This window comes from Chiloscyllium punctatum, chromosome 16, assembly GCF_047496795.1.
Source record: "Chiloscyllium punctatum isolate Juve2018m chromosome 16, sChiPun1.3, whole genome shotgun sequence".
NCBI lineage: Eukaryota > Metazoa > Chordata > Chondrichthyes > Orectolobiformes > Hemiscylliidae > Chiloscyllium > Chiloscyllium punctatum.
In genome coordinates, this window is record NC_092754.1 from 18522311 (window position 1) to 18542021 (window position 19711).

The following is a 19711-nucleotide window of genomic DNA, read 5'->3' on the forward strand; positions in this document are numbered from 1 at the left end:
GAGAGAAATTCAGTGACTGGAGGAGCAGCAAGCAGTGCAGGCAAGATTGGATTTATTCAAGGAAGGCTGAAACACTGGAGCAGAGACAGTGAATCTGCTAGGAACTGGTGAGATTTCAAGTTAGAGGTTTCATGTTCCTGGGTAGGTCAGGGAAAAAAAAAAAGAGGTATTTTGCAGCCATTGGACTGGTGTGGTGGAGAGACAAGGCTGGCACATAGGTGACTGCAGTCATGATGAGGAAGTAGAATACTGTGCCTATGGTGGCACAGGAAGACTTGAGACAGAGGTAGCAGGATCACAAGGAACAGCAAGTCTAAGAATTAGCATACGAGAGGGAGCAAAATGTGTGAGAGAATGGGTACGAACTCCCGCAGCTTCTCCAAATCTCCATCCACACTGGACTGGGAGAGAAAGACCCAGGACAAAAGGCATCTGTTCCACTCCACTACTCTCTGATTTCTGCCAAGCCATTGTTAAGCCAACACCATACTTTGCCACAGTTCTCTTCCTGTTCCCTGATAACCAAGGCTCAGGGTTAAATCTATTCCTCACTAGCTCTGCTTCTATGCAGAAAGAAATAAAAAACTTTTTAAATAATCATTTTTATTAACTATGCTTAAATTATCAATTTATTGCTTTGACATTGATTTTTCTCTTTTCTTTCCCATATCACAACTTTTACTTTGAAATTCATGCTTAATATTGTGCCAAACTTTATCTTTCCAAAACATTTCATTGCAAGTTAAATATGGCCCATCATGCAAAGAGGTGGACAAAGTGTAATCTTTGAGCGGCATTAAACTTGTTTTTTTTGTGACAATAAGGAATCATCTTTCTTTAAATTATGCTTCACTTCATCCACAATCAGAACTGTGGATCAGAATCTTGGAACTCTCTCACTAACAGCTCTGTAGGTGTACCTGCACCAGACGGATTGCAGCTATTCCAGAAGGTAGCTCACTACCTTCTGTTGGCTGTGATTGGTAACAAATACTGGCACTGCCAACAAAGCTCACGTCCCACGCAAGAGTCTTTGAAAACCACCCATTTCTATGTCTGTTGTAAAGGCCGGTCTAAGATTGCGAAGTGTCAGAGCAACTGCAAACAAGCACTTGCTTTTTTGTTTCACTTATTTCATAGCGAAAATCAAGAATTCAATCTGTGAAAGGCTTTTAATACAAATTCATTACATAGTAATTTAGCATCTCAATAAACTGCACCATCATGTTCTCCAGTTTGTTGAAAATGTTACATAATCCAGTATTCTGGGTCATACAATTACCATATTTTTCAATCTTGGCTGTAATCACTTAGTTACTTCTGCTAATTCTACAACGTCTTGCATTATATAGCAACATGGCTCAAGGTGCATAAAAAGAGCATTTAATTAAAAACATACTACCAATCCACAGAAGGACAGATGATCAAAAGCTTTAAGAAACACCTTAGAAGATGACAAAATGGGGAAGAAAGGGTGGTGACATTGAGGAAGGCAGTTCCAGCGATGAGGGTTAAGGCAGATGAAAATATGGTCGAGCAATTGAAATTAGGGATGTACAAGATGCCAGAACTGAAGGAGCACATAAATCTCAAAGGCTCTAAGGGCTTAAGGAGATTGCAGACATAAGATGAGGCAGGGCCTTGAAGGAACTTTAAAACGATGAGAATTTTAAAAATTAGACTATTGTCAGAGTGGAAATTAGCACAGGTCACAAGATAGGGGTGATGGATGAATCAAGCTTCGTGAACATTAATGGGAATAGAGTTTAATGGGATCAGCACAATGGAAGTCTGGCTAGAAAGAGTGCATGTAGTTGTTGGTTAGGAAAGTCTACACTATTTGTACAACCCTAATTTAGCTTGTAATTGAAATCAACAGTTTAAATTCTGTAGCTACCAGCCTTGAATATTTTCTAATCAACCTGGTTCGAGATATTATTCAATACCTCTGAAGCATGTCCCAGCCTTCCTTGCTTGCAAATATATTTCCACTGTGTCATAATAGCCTTTAGCTATGAACCTTAAGCTAATTTTTCTTTTTGTTTTTAAAAACTAGTAACCCCCACCAGTAAAATATCAGTGCAGCCAATTCAATATTTAAAAACAAAGCCCATTATGGACAATGCAAACCATCAAAACCTGTGGGCCAGTAGAGAGAGTGGGAAGGAACTACATCAAAACAGAGCCGGAGGGAGAGATAAAACACTGTACCCCACACAGTGCCCACCTCTCTCTAAAGGCATCAATTGCATTGACGGACACTGGATGTTCCTTTTCCAGGGATATTGTGTATGAACGTAACCAAACAGGGGCTAATAGTCAGCAGATATGATCCCCCTCCACAGTCCACTGCCTGGACCTGTTTTAGCTGCTTGACCAAACCCAGGAAGAGACCCACGAGGACATCCTCCAATCTGCCCACATCCCTTTTCACCAAATGTCCGAAAGATCAGGAGCATGGGGCTGAAGTGCAACCAAAAGCACAAAAGATTTTTCAAATTACTCATAAGGGAGTGCAAACACAGATATAAACATGGTCCACAAAGATTTTTCTTCTAAAAGGTTGCAGTGAAAGAGCAGATTAATTAAGCTGAAATTGGATCCTCATTGAGTAACTCAAATAGATTTGCTTTGTTGGGAGCACATAAATAGCCAGCTTGCTATAGGGTTCTGGAGTTAAGCAGAGGAAGGGAAGAGATGTTTGGTTGATTTTGCCTCAACAAAGATTAACGAGCGTTTCAAATTTTTAATGCAATAGTAAGGTCCTTAGTTTGTTTTTAGGAGATTTTCCCCCTTAAAAATAGCTTAAGTATGAGTGATACTGGCATAAAAAGATTTACAATAAAGTGTAAAGAGCAAGGATGCTGATGATTAATAAAATATGGCAAAGATGGTGGGTCAGATGATTAGTGCTACTGCAGCAAATGGTAACTGCTGATCAGTTGATCCAGAGTGCACTCATCTGCAGCAATGTTTCCAGTTTGAGCAACTTTAGATGAGTTGAGCTGGAGTGTAAGCTAGAGACATCCTCACATCAGGGAGGAGGAAGTTACTGCAGACATTTCTTCTGGAGATAGTGACACCCTCATCATGCAATTCAAACTTTGCCTATGATCAGAAACTGGTGTATGTGACTGGAGGGTAAGCAAGTATGGGTACCCAAGGGAGTAGCTTTCAAGGAGCCTTAGCCGCTGCAATTATCCAACGATTAAGGAGCTCTTACAACCTTAGGTCTCTGGGGGGAAATAGATGGTGACATCTTGAAAAATGTCCATATTACAGAGATGGTAGTGCTGGACATCTTAAAACACGTGAAGGTGGATACATCACATTTTTGACTGACTATTCAGCATCTGCAGTCCTCACTTTCTCCTGATCAGGTGTACCCCAGAACTCTGTGGGAAGCTAGGGAAGTGATTGCTGGGCCCCTTGCTAAGATATTTGGACCATCAATAGCCATAGGTGAGGTGCGGAAGACTGAAGGTTGATTAACATGGTGCCACTATTTTAGAAAGGTAGAAAGGAAAAGCCAGGAAAATATGGACGGTGAGCCTAACATCGGTGGTGGGCAAATTGTTGGAGGGAATCCAAAGGGATAGGATTTACATGTATTTGGAAAGGAAAGGACTGATTAGGGATCATCAATATTGCTTTGTATGTGGGAAATCACATCCCAGTAACTTGATTGAGGTTTTTGAAGAAGTAATGAGGAGAATTGATGAGGGCAGAGCAATGGATATGGATCTATACAGACTGCAACAAGGCATTTGACAAGGCTCCTCATGGTAGACTGGTTAGCAAGGTTAGATCTCATGGAATACAGGGAGAACTAATTGGATACAGAATTGGCTCGAAGGTAGAAGACAGAGGGTGGTGCTGGAGGGTTGCTTTTCAGACCGGAGGCCTGTGACCAGTGCAGTGCCACAAGGATCGGTCTGGGTCCACTGCTTTTCATCACTTATATAAATGATTTGGATGTGAACATGGGAGGTTTAGGAAGTAAGTTTGCAGAGGAAACCAAAATTGGAGGTGTACTGGATGGCGAAATAAATTACCACAGAGTACAATGGGATCTTGATCAAATGCACCAATGGGCTGAGGAGTGGCAGTTGGAATTTGATTTAGATAAATGTGAGGTGCTGCATTTTGGAAAGGCAAATCAGGGCAGGACTTATACACTTAATGGTAAGGTCCTGGGAAGTGTTGCTGAACAAAGAGACCTTGGAGAGCAGGTTCATAGTTCCTTGAAACTGGAGTCACAGGTAGATAAAATAGTGAAGAAGGCATTAGATATGCTTACATTTATTGATCAAAACATTGGGTATAGGAGTTGGGAGGACATGTTGCGGCTGTACAGGACATTGGTTAGGCCACTTTTGGAATACTGTTTACAATTCTGGTCTCCTTCCTATCAGAAGGATGTTGTGAAACTTGAAAAGGTTCAGAAAAGATTTATGATGATGTTGCCAGGGTTGGAAGATTTGAGCTATAGGGAGAGGCTGAACAGGCAGGGCTGTTTTCCCTGGAGCATCAGAGGCTGAGGGGTGATCTTATAGTGGTTTATAAAATCATGAGGGGTATGGATAGGGTAAATAGACAAGGTCTTTTCCCAGGAGTGCGGGAGTCCAGAACTAAAGGGCAGAGGTTTAGGGTGAAAGGGGAAACATTTAAAAAGGGACGTAACAGGCAACTTTTTCACACAGAGGGTGGTGCGTGTATGGAATGAACTGTCAGAGGAAGTGGTGGAGGCCAACACAATTACAACAGTTAAAAGGCGTCTGGATGGGAATAAGAAAGGTTTAGAGATATGGGCCAAACGTTGGTAAATGGGGACTGGATTAATTTAGGATATATGGTCGGCATCGACAAGTTGGACCAAAGAGTCTGTTTCCATGCTGTACATCTCTATGACTGCAGGAGGAATAGGAAATTGACCATGTTTCATGATATGGTGCGACATTCGGCATGTAGTAATACATACAGGACATTGTTATCTGGGGATGAATGTGTTCAAAAGACTGTTGCTTGCTGATGCCATGGTAAGAACATCTCTTCAGGACTAGAAAGGAAAATGGGAATGAGAGGAGAAGCATCCAGTTGTAGTTCATTCAGTCCAATGCCATTGGTAGGACTAGAGGTCTGCTGAAAGATTCTAAACAATTAGGAGATAAATTTAAAAAGTTAAAATGAGTGTTTCAAAGATTGATACGAGAGGAATAGGTTTGTTTGTGGGGCACCAGCACAAGAGAGGAAGGATACTATTCCAGTGGGACAGGCTCTGCCTGAATCATGGTGGATTCAGTGTCCAGTTGAAAAACTCAGGCTATACTGAGGGCTTTAAACTAATTAGAGGAGGAAAGGGAACACTTGGCCTTACAAAGCAAAAGGATTTGATGGAATAGGAAGGATGAAAATGAACAAACCAGCAAAAACAAATAAGGTCAAAGGTGATAGCAAATAGTAAAAAGGCAAAGTTTAATGGCTCATAAATGTGCAAAGTATTTGGAACAATAAATTAATGGCACATATTAATGAACATATTTTTCTAGCCATTGTGGAGACACGATTACATGAAGATAGAAACAGAAATGAGAAGAGTGTGGGATTTTTCGCCCAGGCTAAAATAAGTACAATAGCAAAAAATGATTTTTGATTAGAAGGTGTAGGATCCATAAGATTGAAATTTTAAGAAAAAGATGATGAAACTGGTGGGAGTAGTCCATAGGACTAAGAAGCTGTTCTGCAGGATAGAAAAAAGTTAAGATAAGATGAGGGCATGTTTAATTAAAAAATACATTAATCAAGGTTGATTTCATCCTTTTTCATAGATTAGGAAAATGAAACTGGCAGAGGCAGACACAAAGAATGTTGTGGGGACAATTCTCTCAAACATGTTGTGAATTCTACCAGGGATCAGGCAAAGCCAGTTTAACTAATTTTGTTTTAAAAACAGTGACTATAACATTGTAGAATTTAACGTTTCAGTTGTAGTGAAAAACCTGAGTCAAAAAACTATGCTATACCTATATGGGATGATTATGGGATAATTATAAAGGAATAAGGGCAGAGTTGGCTGAAGCAAATTAGAAAAAGGAACTTAGCAGAAAAGACCATTATTGGACAATGGTAGGTGTTTAAGAAAACAATGATTCTTGAAGATATTCCAGAGAGGAAAATGGATTCTAGGAAGGGGATAAACCAACTATCCTTGACCAAAGAAATTAAGGATAACATCAATGTGGCGAAGGTTAGTGCTAAGCCAGAGGACTGAGCAAGTATTTTTTTGAAAAATACAAGAAAAGATGACCTCCAAAAAAGAAGAAAATAAACCAAAGGCAAATTGGCAAGTAAAATAAAACTGTAAAGTATGAGCTTCTTTAAATTTATAAAGAGGCCATTGTTAACACCCGCCCTTTTAGAGTAAAGCTAGGGGAACGAAAACTAGGAAGTGACCAATTAAATTTTTAAAAATCCATCCACCTTCACTATGAAAGACACTAACATCATTCTAAACTTACTAAGTCAAGGGCTTTTGGTAAAGCATTTGCAAGACACTAGACAAACATCAACTGGAATACTGTGAACTGTTTTGAGCAACCCTTTTTAGTCTAAGGAAAAACACCAACAATGCAGGCAGTTCAAAGAAGGTCCACTTGACTGACAGCAGGTATGGAGGGATTACCTTATGAGGAAATTGAGCCTATACTCACTGGAATGAAGAAGCATGAGAGTTGACCTTATTGAAACATACAAGATTGGGACTTGAAAGGGTAAATACAGAAAGGTTGTTTCCTCCCTTTTGTGGAAGTATATGGGACCAGAGGATATGATCTCTGAATAAGGGGTCATGTACTTAAAAAGTATTTGAATAGTCTCTGATCTTTTGACATGAATGAGAGTTTCAGCAGCTGAGTTAAGGAAGGTTTGGAGTCAGGCAATTAGAAATGGAAGTAGACAGTCTAGGTGCTACAGCAGAAATGGCTAAAAGCTTTTGTGGAGAAGGAAGATATAGTCAAATATTAAGTTACAAATTGGAAAAAACTTGCCATATCACAGTCACACAGAATGTCAATTATGACCTTAAACTAAGGCAAAATCCTGCTTGTAATTGTGAGAAAGAAATATATGGAGTTAGGAGGCAACAACACATTCAAGAACTTGAGAGGAGATTCTCCATTCACCAGGTATTATGAACATTCACTCCTTGTTCCTGTTTCCTCATACAATTAGATGGTGTCTAATCTGTACCACATACCCATTTATCCACACAATATTTGCTGGCATCAATGATCCAATAATGGACTTTTGTTTATTTTCTATTAATCTATGTTTTTTTGAGTTGTAAAAGAAATAACTAACAAAATTAACATATATTTGAGATTGATCACTGCTCGAGGACAAGATCCTGGGTGTCAGCAAGTGCTGCCTTACCCAGTACTGGTTCCAAAGTCTTTATTACCTTGCCTAACTATGTTAAAAAAATCACAGAACACCAGGTAATAGTCCAACAGGTTTATTTGAAAGTACTAGCTTTCAGCGCTCTGAAAGCTAGCACAGGCACTTCCAAATACACCTGTTGGACCATAACCTAGTGTTCTGTGATTTTTAATTTTGTCCACCCCAGTCCAACACCAGCATCTCCACATCTTGCCTAACAATAACAGTTGTTAAATTTCATTTGATCTGTCCACACAGTTGTTTGGGAGAACATTTTCAGATTTATTTTGTGTATCAAGTGCTGTTTCTTGGCATCGCCTCTGAATAATTTCGTTGTAATTTTTTTAAGATCTCTTCTTATATTACGAATTCTATCATAGGATGTAGTTTATCTATCGAATGTTTCAACATTAAGTCTAACATGATTGTTCAGAATTTCTCTTCTGAAGAGTCACACTAGACTTAAAACATCAACTGTTTCTCTCTTCACAGACGCTGACAGACCGTTTTATTTCCGCCAGCATTATTCAGATTTTCCAGCATTTGCAATACTTTTTGATTGATTAAACAGTTGAACAATCTCAATTAGGTTTATTTAAATCAAACTCAATCCAAACCTTACCTGAGCAACATGTCCTCAGGCAAATCTGTCCTACACCTGGTCCAAAAAATCTTTAAATGTGGTGCCCAGAAGTGACCACAGTGTAACCATTAGAAAAACTCAATATTAAAGTTGATGCAAAGTTTCCACCTTTTAAAATTTATCAACTTGTTCAGCTATTTTATGGTGCACATCAAGTAGGTCACAAACCCAGACTTTCTGGCCTAGATGCTATTATACCACAAGCCCTTTCACCATTCAGGATATTATCTTTCAGATGACCACTAACATTTCGTTAAGTTTCTGCACTTAATCATTTGCTTTTTAGTATGGTTCTTCCTGGGGCATACCAAAGCACTTTACAGTCAACAAAACACTTTTGTTAATGCTGTAATTTAGGAAAAAGTTGTAACACTACTAAAAGGCATTATGAACAACTGAGACCTATTTACTCAGCAAAAACTTAGTCTCCAACAAGAAATTATTCCACATGGTCATAAATTAACATTGGGAAAACTAAACTAAACTAAACTATCACTCCACTGTCATCAATTCTTGTTAAACCAATGTGACCTAGAGCCAAGTGAAATATTACATCTCTCAAGATATTTAAGTTGCCAGGCTGTTCAGCATTTCAAATGGAAACAAAGACCAAACTGGCCTACAGGACAAGGCAGCAGAAGACATGCCCTGTGAAGTGTGACCTACAACACAGTAAAAATCAATGTCAACATGAACATTTCAATACAATATGCATTTAGTATTAGCTTTGCTTCCAGTGATAGCAATGGATAGATGCTGGAGCATTGGAATAGGAAGTCAACTAAATGAGTCTAATTAAGTCTAATTGTCAGGATATCTATTTTTAAAAAAGACAACATAGACATGATTGAGGGTTTTCAAGGTGAAGGAAATGGATAGATGCTGATTGGATAATTCAAATTAAAAGACTGACCAGTCAATGCAGGTTCGATTCCAATGACATGACTGCAGTCTCTGTCTTTTAAATATACTATGGAATTACACAATGAATTTACATGTCAAAAGTGAACTTGAGTTTCAACAAAAGACTACTTTTGTTAAATGAAATATCAATTGGTTCGAATCCAACTGTTGCCATTCTGCTTGGCTGCATTAGGAAATCAAAAACATTCTAGGAGGTTTCTTTTCTGAATTGGTACATTTTATACATTACAAGGCCACACAATGAATGCCTCAAAACGTGTATTTGGTATATTGTTTTAGTGGGAAATGTTAGATCTGTTGGAATTACAACATTTACTGACTTTCTCTCCAAACACTGCCAAACCTGTTGTGTTTCTCAATCACATTGATTTTTACTGTGTTGGTCTTTTATAGCTTTTTTTTAGTAAATCACCCAAAAATATTTCATTGTGGCGGCTTGAAAAGGTCCTGCACAAAAAAATTACATGCTGGCCAGTTCTGAGTAATGAGAGGTTTTAATAAGAGAAAGCACTGCACCTCTTAACATTGAGGATCTGAAGAGGCTGAGGTAACTAGTTGTTGTCAGGAACAACCACCCAATAGATGCTCTTAATAACTTAGGCGCCAATAAAATGGCTTGTCGGTGTAAATTAACAAATCAGCTACAGCTGCATAAAATGGCTTTTAAGTTACTAACTGCTAATTCTGCTATAGCTGCATAATTGACTAACCATAGTCTGCTTCAATAGAGATTAATAGACCATGCTCCCTTTACAACACAGAAATAACTAGCCAAGACAAGAAATTACTGGCCATCTTAGCTGACCTTCAGATGCAGGTGCAATGGCTCGGTTAGTGATATAAGGTGGCCTGAGTATTGGAAAATAAAGTTGGTTCCCAGGAAATATCATTCATTGAACCAAAGAACTGTCAAATAAAGTGATATCACATATTGATTGGTAATTGTTTGAACGTACTATGCGATCACAGCCACTACCCTTCCTTAATAAAAGTATAAAAATGTCTTTGTCTTCAGCCATGTGCGCTGCTCCTCCGAGGAACACGCAAGTATATAACCTCTGTTTCTGGGCACTCTGTGCCCTGCTGTATGAAAATTAAAGAGTGAAGTCTTAAAAGCCAGACAGATTGCGAGTGTTTATTGACCAATTTCGGAACAGAGACACCCTGCCGGGACCCAGATTTTCATCTGGTGCCGTGACTCTGATTCGGTACGGACAGATTGTGGACAGCGATGGAAGAGCCTCAAGTCCTCCAATATTGAGTGTAGAGGGATCGGCCAGCCAGACTGAGTATTTTCTCCATTTGGTTTTCCTTGCATTCAAGTTGCAGTTGACTCGACCCCTCATTGTCTATCATCTAAGTCCAGCCTGAAAAGGATCAGTCCTAGTAAGAATACATTAAAAAAAAGGAGTTGGGGACTCCCACTAACAGGTCGGGTATCTGTGGATCAGGGATCCAAATAAAGTCAGGGACTCCACTAACAGGTCGGGGACCTGCATAATGAAGTACTTCAAAATGAGTCGGAGACTCAGATGCAATCGAATTGTTGCCTAAATTGATTTCCAAATTGTCCTGCGAAAGACGAAGAAAGAAAGTATCGTGATACATTATAACGAGACTTGAGGATTTTTGGAAAGTTCAGAAAGGTTTACGGAAGTCATTAGTTTTGTTGTTAGGTTATTGAATAGTGAAGATCTTAAATCGTGATTATAAAACAAGGCTGTTTTATAATCCCGACTTAAGATCTTCACTATTCAATAAGTAATAATACAGACAAGACGGAAGATCTGTCTTGTTCATTGATGAAACTATGTGAAAAGTGTCTGGAAAAATTTGAAAGCCTGTGAAAACTTTCTGGCGCCTTAAATAAGACATTGGGTGATGAGCAGTGGCCACTGAACTGCCCTAAAAATACTCAATTGGTTAAATCAGCCCAGTAATTGATTTGACGATCAAATTTGGGCTCAAAATCGAAAGAATTGATTGGACTGTGACAGCAATTTTGTTGTGAAAGCTACAAAGAATCAGTTTTCTGTTCATCGGAGGATACTACCACCAAATTGGGAACGGAATTAACCAATGATGGTCCATGAAATCTATTGAGGCCCTGAAAAATGAATGTGCTTGAGTCAAACATAGACATAAACAAAAAGTAACCACTGGTGACTGATAATCAAAAACAACTGTGCAGTTTGATGGTTGGCCTTGGTTTGGGTGCGGGAGACAAAGAAAATTCAGATTTAGATGATTGGACTTTCCTATCTGCACCTTGCACTGGCACCACTTCCCCCACCCCCACCTAACCCGCAAGCAGCTCTTACTGCACTCCCCCCGTTTATTCCAGTCCCTGCTACATCGTCAAGTCAAGCACCCCCAGCCCTAACCCCTTTCCCACATATTATTCAACCTCCTGCTTATCAAGCTGTTGTTGCCGCTCATTCTCAAATCCCCATTGATCCCCCGTCGTTCTCCCACCTGGATTCACCCCCAATATTGCCGCTTCCTCAGACTCTCAGATTCCCGTTAGTTCGGCAGCTGCAGCTCGTCCTCAGACATGTGCTGCTGCCGTAGCCACGCCTCTTCCACCACTCCCTCCTCAGTTTACCAATCCTGTTGCTTGGAATAACTCGCAATCAACTGAAATTGAGATCTTGCCAATCCTATAAAAAGTCTCACCGTGCTTTGCCACAACTCATCCAACAATCAGAAACCCCACTGAGTTTCTCTTGAGGACTCGGGAGATGAAATACCCGCTCCGGGCATGCTCCCTATAAGAGAATTCCCGAATCCGCAGGCTGGCGCTGCCAGTCAAAATGCCTCTGTGTTTATTGCCTTTGGAAGCCCATGAAATTATTTCTATTCTCAGTAATGCTCTGGACCGCCACAAGCTCCCCAATAGGTTGTTGATTTCCTAAACACCACGATTAAAGTTTAGGATGACACTGCCCAAGATTTTTGGGTTCTTCTTCAACAGTTTCTTACCTGTATGAATATGCCCTTTTCACTGAACGTGTTGGTTATAATGATTTTGCTGCCCTCGCCAACGCCATGGCTCAGGATCAGCAGTGACAGGATGATATCCTTGCTGCTACATCCTCCATACTGGCAAAACCTATTGACCTTACTAGTATCCTCGAACTTCACCCTTAAAAGTAAGTAATCTGCTGAAGACTTTCTTGAACGCTTTCAAGAATGTTATGAATCCTATTCTGGGGATCAGGCTTTGAATTTCCATGTTGTTAATGCTAAATATAGCTATGTTATTGAACTGTCTGCCGCTCTCTGTCACCATTGCAGTTAAGACAAATAACCTGAACTGGGTCAACGGTAATCCCAATCAACTTCTTCGTTCCGTTAAGGCTTAATGGAAACATCAGAGCAAAGACAAGGTGCCGACCTGCGTAAAGTGTGAATTTGTTGTCCAGGAAGAGACTTAACAATTACCTATGCATTGCAGTAGCAGTCCTTCACCCTTTCGAGGCCACATTTACGGACATGGCCGGGGGCGGTCCCTCCCAGATAACTTCCTCAGAGCTGTTTCAATTGTGGCAACCCATATCACTGGGTTCGTCACTGCCCAACCCAAGGCTGCTTTATTTGTTGCCACCCTTTTCACTAGGCATCTAATTGCCCTAAGGGAAATAGGGGGGAGGCAGATATGAAAGTTACCTTCAGGACCCTTATGACAACTGGGGGAAACTCCCTAATAATAACCACCCTTTGACGCAAGCAAGAGGCAGAGGACAACTCACTAATTTTTTGCAAAATAATGATTTTTCCCAATGACTAAGGAACTTTTCTTTGAAGTCTGTGTCCTGCAAGCAGGAACCTACAGTCTTTCTTAAAGTTGAAAACAGATGGTATTCCTTTCTGATTACAGGAGCTTCAATGTCCTTGTGAAATCTGACATGAACCTTCCAATTTCTAATACAACCCAAAAATTATCTAGCTTCCAAGGAGAAGCCCACCATTATCCAGTTTCTCATCCAGTCCCTATCTATTCCCTCGACCACTGCTTTGTGATTACTACCACATTATCCTGTAACATAATGGGACGAGATCTGCTATGTGCCTTTCAAGTCAAAATGCCTGTTCCCCTGATGGTGACCAACTTGATTAGGACTCAGGTGAACGCCAACTGTACGCGTCCACTAAACCCTAATGGTAGTCACTTGACCTTGACACCCAAAGTTCTGGAAGACATGTAGCCCTTGCTTACAGTCGGCCAGACCAAGACCAATCCCTTGAATGTTTTTTCAGGGATTTTAATGGTATTGAATGCAGATCCTGGCTCGGGTCACCAGGCCGGAGGGTGAAGCAGATTATGTTCAAACACCCACTCACCTATGGAAACAGGCAGATACCCCAAGCCCCTCACATCACCCAGAAGGTCAATCCGCCTTCTTGTGCTAAAGACCTGGGCCCTTTGGTCCATCGTGCAACCATCAGAGCTGATCCACACTGCTATCATCTACAAACAATCCAAGGAGGGATGATTATCCTCTATTATTCAAATCCTACCTCTCAGTGCCACACTCTTGCACCACGAAAGTCAGGATGTCCACCCTGATGCACGAGCTGAAACATCCTCTTATGTCGGACTTACGGAATTGTAAATCCATTCAGATCGCTCTAAAACCAAATATTACTCTACCATCCATCCGCCAATACCTGCTGAAACAACAGGTGATACCGAGCCTCACTGCTCTGATTGATGACTTTCTGCGCCAAGGAATCTTGGTCCTTTGCCAATCTCCCTGTAACACTCTAATTACGGGTGTCCTAAAACCTGGCAAGCCAGACCAGTATTGACTGGTTCAAGACTTAAGAGCTATCAACACTATTGTACAGCCTCTTCAAGTCCTGGTCCCAAATCCAGCTCATATTCTAATCTCAGTACCATCAGACACTAAATTTTTCACTGCAACATGCTTTTTTCTCTCTGCCTCTTCATGAAGACAGTCAGGAGATGTGGACCCAACTACCTCAAGGCTTCATACATTCTCCAACCCTTTTCTCTCAGGCCTTACAGAAACAATTGCAGTCTCTCACCCTCACAGGTGGGTTTGCACTGATCCAATATGTAGACGACTTCCTTGTTGCCCGTCGAGATAAAGAGTCAAATTGCTCTGATGTTGTCGTCCTCCTCAACTATCTGAAACACCTGGGCTGTGTTGTCTCTCCCAAAAAGGTCTCAATTGCACAATGCCAGGTAAAGTTTCTAGGTTTCGTCCTGTCAGCTGATTCACGCTGTCTTGAACAGCGCCACATCACTCCTATTGTCAACTTCCCAATCCCAACAACTGCAAAAAAGCTTCACTAGTGGCTAGGCATGGTCAACTTCTGATGATAATGGATCCCGAACACTGCTCTCCTCGTTAAGATGTTGACACCTTTTACTTCCCGCGAAGGGGCCTTCGAGCTCTCCTCAGAAGCAAAGCAAGCCTTCGACGAACTTAAACAAACCTTGTCACAAGTTCTAGCTTTGAGAAGACCCCTCTCTGACAGACCTTTCCAACTTTAGTGCACTATTCTGGATGACTGTGCTTCCTCAGGTCTCACTCAGCTACATGGAGATCGACACCGTCCAGTTGCCGATTTCGTTACTAAACTTGACTCCTGCCTTCGGAAATCCCTGTTTTACTCAGATCCATTCTGCTATTTATCTTAGTTTACAGTCCGCAGAAAACCTCACACTTCAGCAGGACATTGTCGTCTACAGTTCTCATGAAGTGATCGCCCTGTTAGGACAATTGCAAACTCAACAGTTGACTGCTGGTCACCAAAACCATTTTGAGATTTACCTCCTCAACAACCCAACTGACCTTTAATACTCTACCACCATTAATCCTGCAGATTTCCTTGCACATCCCTCATCACCCGTACCCACTCCAGATCATGACTGTTTTCTCCTCATCAAATGAGGACATCCAAATTCATCCAGATCATTCCAATGCTCCCATCCCAGACCCCGATATTAAAATGTTCACTGATGGTAGTTCTTCTACTGACCATATAGGTACTCGTCTCTTAGGCTACACGATAGTTGATAACCATGGCTCCGACCTGGAATCAGCTTCTTTTGAGATTCCCTTTCTTGCCCAACAAGCTGAACGTTTTGCCCCAATCCATGCCTGAGTCCTCAGGACTGGCCTTCATATTAACATTTACACCGAGTCCCGCTATGCTTTCAGAATTGTGCATGATTTTTTCAGCTCCAGAAAAAAAAAAGAGAGGGTTTTTGATGTCTTCAAGTACTCCCATTTCTCACCGCCAGCTCATCTCGGACCTTTTAACTGTGCTCCTGCTCCCAAAACAGGTTTCTATTATGAAAGGTGTCAGCAGAATTTGTATGTTTTGGTCACTGTTGATGTTTTTTTTCTAAACGAAGCTTACCCCACTTCCAACACTGTTAAAAATGTTTTACTCACAAATTATTCCTGCTTTGGTATTCCTTTCTACCTGTCTTCTGACAATGGTCCTCAATTTATTGGTGATATTAATGCTTTCATTTTGATATCTGCCAACAACTTCATTGTACTCATCGCCCAAAGGCTGCAGGGCTCGCGGAGCGTTGTAACCAGACACTGAAAACTAAACTTGCCAAATTGACTTCTGAGACAGGTCCTTCCTGGGTTAGGCTATTGCCTCTGGTATTGTTCCAACAATAATGCACTCCTGTGAGTAAAACTCACTTGCCCTCTGCTTCAGAGAACATCCCTGGGACATCTGCACCAATTAACCCCACCGCCCCGAGACTGAACATTTCAACTCCCCCTCTCACTCTGCCGAGGACATGCAGCAGATCCTAGGCCTCTTCCACTGCCACTCCCTCACCACCTGACGCCTGGAGGAAGAACGTCTCATCTTCCACTTTGGAATTCTTCGGCCCCTTGGCATCAATGTGGACTTCACCAGTTTCCTCATTTCCCTCCCCCCACCTTACCCCAGATCCTATCTTCCAGCTCAGCACTACCGTCACGACCTGTCCATCTTCCTTCCCACCTATCCATTCCACCCTCCTCTCCGACCTATCACCTTCATCCCCACCTCCATCCACCTATTGCACTCTCAGCTACCTTCTCCCCAGCCCCACCCCGCTCATTTATCTCTTCACCCCCGAGGCTCCCAGCCTCATTCCTGTAGAAGGGCTTTTGCCTGAAACGTCGATTTTTCCTGCTCCTCGGATGCTGCCTGACCCACTGTGCTTTTTCAACGCCACTCTAATCTTCAGCATCTGCAGTACCAACCTCTGTCTCTTATCGCAAACTGTTTTGTAAACTGATGAATCATAAGTGACATTTTACAACACTAGAAAAAGAATCAGAGCTCCTTGGTAGGAAAATATACAGATACTCAAAAAATTGCAAATGGATAATACAAGTGGAAGGTAATCCTTTAAGTATAAGAGAAAAAGAAAACCATGATATAGTGCTAACACTCATTTCACCGAGCAAAATGAATCTTTCCTATACAATAAAACTACAGATGCTGGAAATCTGACTTCAGTTTTGAAGAAGGGTCACTGGACTCAAATTATTAACTCTGCTTTCTCTCCACAGGTGCTGCCAGAACTGAGGTTTTTCCAACAATTTGCTTTTGTCTCATCCTTTCAAAATAGGCCTATACTGCATCCACATTATTAAGTGTATTAGCACAAAGTTCCTTTGTAATGAACATCAGAATTGTGTATCACCCTGTTTTCTTAACATTTAGTTAACTTTCCTTTTCCTAACCCAATAGTTCTGAAGCCAACCGCAGCACTGAAGTTACTACAAACCAATAAATGCTCTCTCAATCTTGCTGCCACATACTGCTTCAGTAGTTCTAGCCTTAAGTAGTCAGGCCACATGTTTTTAAGTCCATCCATATCAACTGTGTATGGGTGATGTGACCACCTACATTATAATCAAAAGATGAGGGATGACCCAGAGGCTGATTATGGCCGTGTATGTCAGACCACAAGCACATCGACCTGCTCATTAAGATTCGTTGCAAGAGGAACCATTGAGCCATTCAACATTTCAGGTCATTGGACAACCAAGATAGAGATCCTATTAGAAGATATTCCTGTCAAAAAGTTGGAGCACCTTGCCTAAATGAGAACAACGTTTCTGAATCCACTAGTCGAAACAATTCCTGTAAAATTTTACTCGTGCACATATCAATAGTCAATTAATAATCTCCTCCACTTAACCTGTAAAACAAAATCTATATTTTTGCAATCCTAAATTGGGAAATGTCAGCATAGATACTACAATGATGATTGTATGGCCATTTAAAATCCACTGAATATCTTTTTAATTGTCAAGGCCTACGTTGGTACATCAGTCTTGCCCACGGGATTTCTTAATCGTAAAAAATATTTTGAACCGTATGTCATAACCTTTTAAATTACCCCGCAAAAATTCCAATAACAATCTTTAAAATTGATATTCGGTTTGTTAAACGTGCCTCGGTATAATGCATTCAATTTGAATAACTTTTTAAACCAAGTCCATTTCAAACCAATAGCGTTTAAATTTGAGAGCGCGCAGATGCCAGTAATGTCGCAATTCACAGCCCGAGGAGATGAATCGCCAGAGTGCAGCATCCCCGCATCTTTAAAAGATCATAAATCCCTCCGGAATTGCTTTAAACCGATTATCCCTCAAATATAATGATGAAGTCGGGGCACTGTATAAACTAGACGCATGCCATGTTTGGGATGAGTAGAGATGATCAACCCACCGGTGTTTACCACAATGCTCTCCGGCGCTAGCACCCGATTCCGCGAGTTATAACAGCACTTTAACATCGATTTACTAACGTGCATTAAAAGACAGGGTACTCAAATTTCAGTTTGGTTTGATTTTCCTCTCTGCTCGGGTTAAATACGACGCATTGGGTTATTCTTCACCGCTGCTTTTTGAAACAAAAAATTCTCACCCGAATTTTATCATAGCCAACTCTAATTTGTAATTTCGTTTGCTCATGCTGCGGTTAAAGAGTTTGAGTCAATTTTTTTTTTGGTTCTAATTTATTAACGACCACCACGGCTCCCCGATACGCACCTCCAACGCTCTCCTCTTGTTTTTGCCGCCTCTGCCCAGTACCGGCACGCGCCGCCCCGCAACCGGACCTGCTGCTCCCCACCCGCCCCCTCCCCCCAGGAAGTCCCGCCTCTGCACCACAGCCATTGGTCTTGGCCCGCGCCGCTGCGGCGAGACCCCCCCCTCCTCCTCCTCCTAATTGGAGCTGACGTCTTGCCAATCAGATCCACGACGGTTGTGGATTGGGGGAAGCTTGAGGCCGCGCGCAGGCGGGGTTGAAATGGCCGACCGCTGTCAAAGGTTCACGTCAAAAATGAAAATCGGTTGGGACGCTCATTTTCGTCACTTATTTTAAAGGTTAAGAAAAAAAAGGGATCGGCAGCAGAAAAACTATTGACTCGTCATTGACGGTAAAATCAATCTTTGAATACGTATCAATAGATTTTTGGAGACTAAATGACATTTAGAAAGAAAAGGGTATCGTACAGGAAGGTGGCTATACACTATGATCTAAGTGAAAGACAGAGCAGACTCGACAGGCGGAATGCCCTATTTACATTCCTGTTACTGTCTAGCCTTCAAAATACAGAAATGATAAATAGATGGGCATTCTGTAAAGGATAAAGATCGGGGGTGGTGTACAACCCATCCTAGTAAAAAGAGGAATAGATTGGGGAATCTCAATTTCCTTCTTTTCCTCTAGATAAATACTACTTAAACATGAACAAGATGAAGTTTGCATGCTGTTTGTTATACAAATAAAAGAATGCAAGTCATTATTTCAAAGTAATTCAAGATAAAGGGGCCAGAGTGCTGACACGTTTAAAAATAAATTCTCAAGAAGAAGAAAAAAAAAAGAGTTCTTCGCCTGAAAAGGGGTAACAAGAAAGTAGAAACTTCCAGAGGGGCTGGTTGAGAGTAAAAATCATGATATAAAAACAGTGAGGTTCAATAGTCACATAACAGTTTCCCCAGCTTTGATATTTACTAGTTTGGTGCAATTCTTTGAACTTCAGATTTGAAGCTTCTGTCATATACAAAGCAGGAATAATATTCAGAAAAACATTGTGTACTTAAAATTATGGGTTACTTTTATTCCCAAACTACAATTTAGCAAGCCTGCCAAACAAGCAGCTTGAGTCAATTAACATGCACCCTAATTCCCCAATGTTTCATAGAATCTGGGCATTAATTTTGGATTGTATCTCTAATTTGTGCCAGTCACAAATACTATTGAAAATTACATGTTGACATTGGATGGAAACACAATTTGGACTCAGCTATAACTATAGGGTTAATGTTTTGAATTTAAATGGATTCCATCTGAAAGTCTTCAGTGCTCTCTTGGTTATAAGATAGGTATCTGGCCAATGTAAAGACTAGGTCATCTGTAGCTGCAGTGAATATATATGAAATAGGCATTCATCATGCCTACGCTTGCCAGTCTAGAGTTTCTCCACTTCCAATATCTCAAATTTGAAATTCTTAACCTAGTGTTTAGATTCCTTCATGATTTGTTCTCCCTCTTTTTCCTCCTACTTTCTCTTGTGCCCCTCAGACATGGTTCTGCTTCTCAAATTTTGGCCTTTTGTGCACCCACTGTTTCCTTCCTTTATCACTAATAACAATGCATATACTCCTCAGCGGTTTAGTCTAAAATTCCCCAAAACTCTCC

General features: G+C 41.0%; 1 protein-coding gene across 5 annotated transcripts in view; it reads right to left on the reverse strand.

The window, feature by feature from the left end:
- kcnab2a (potassium voltage-gated channel subfamily A regulatory beta subunit 2a) overlaps window positions 1-18135 on the reverse strand; it is a 268478-nt gene extending 250343 nt beyond the window's left edge. For 4 of the 5 annotated variants that reach the window (XM_072586348.1, XM_072586346.1, XM_072586347.1 and 1 more), the window contains exon 1: window positions 18058-18135. The gene's annotated coding sequence lies outside the window, so the exon portion shown is untranslated. Of the gene's footprint in view, window positions 1-17932 lie in introns of all 5 variants that reach the window. The other variant, XM_072586342.1, reaches the window with a different exon arrangement.
- Between the last annotated feature and the right edge of the window lie 1576 nt (window positions 18136-19711).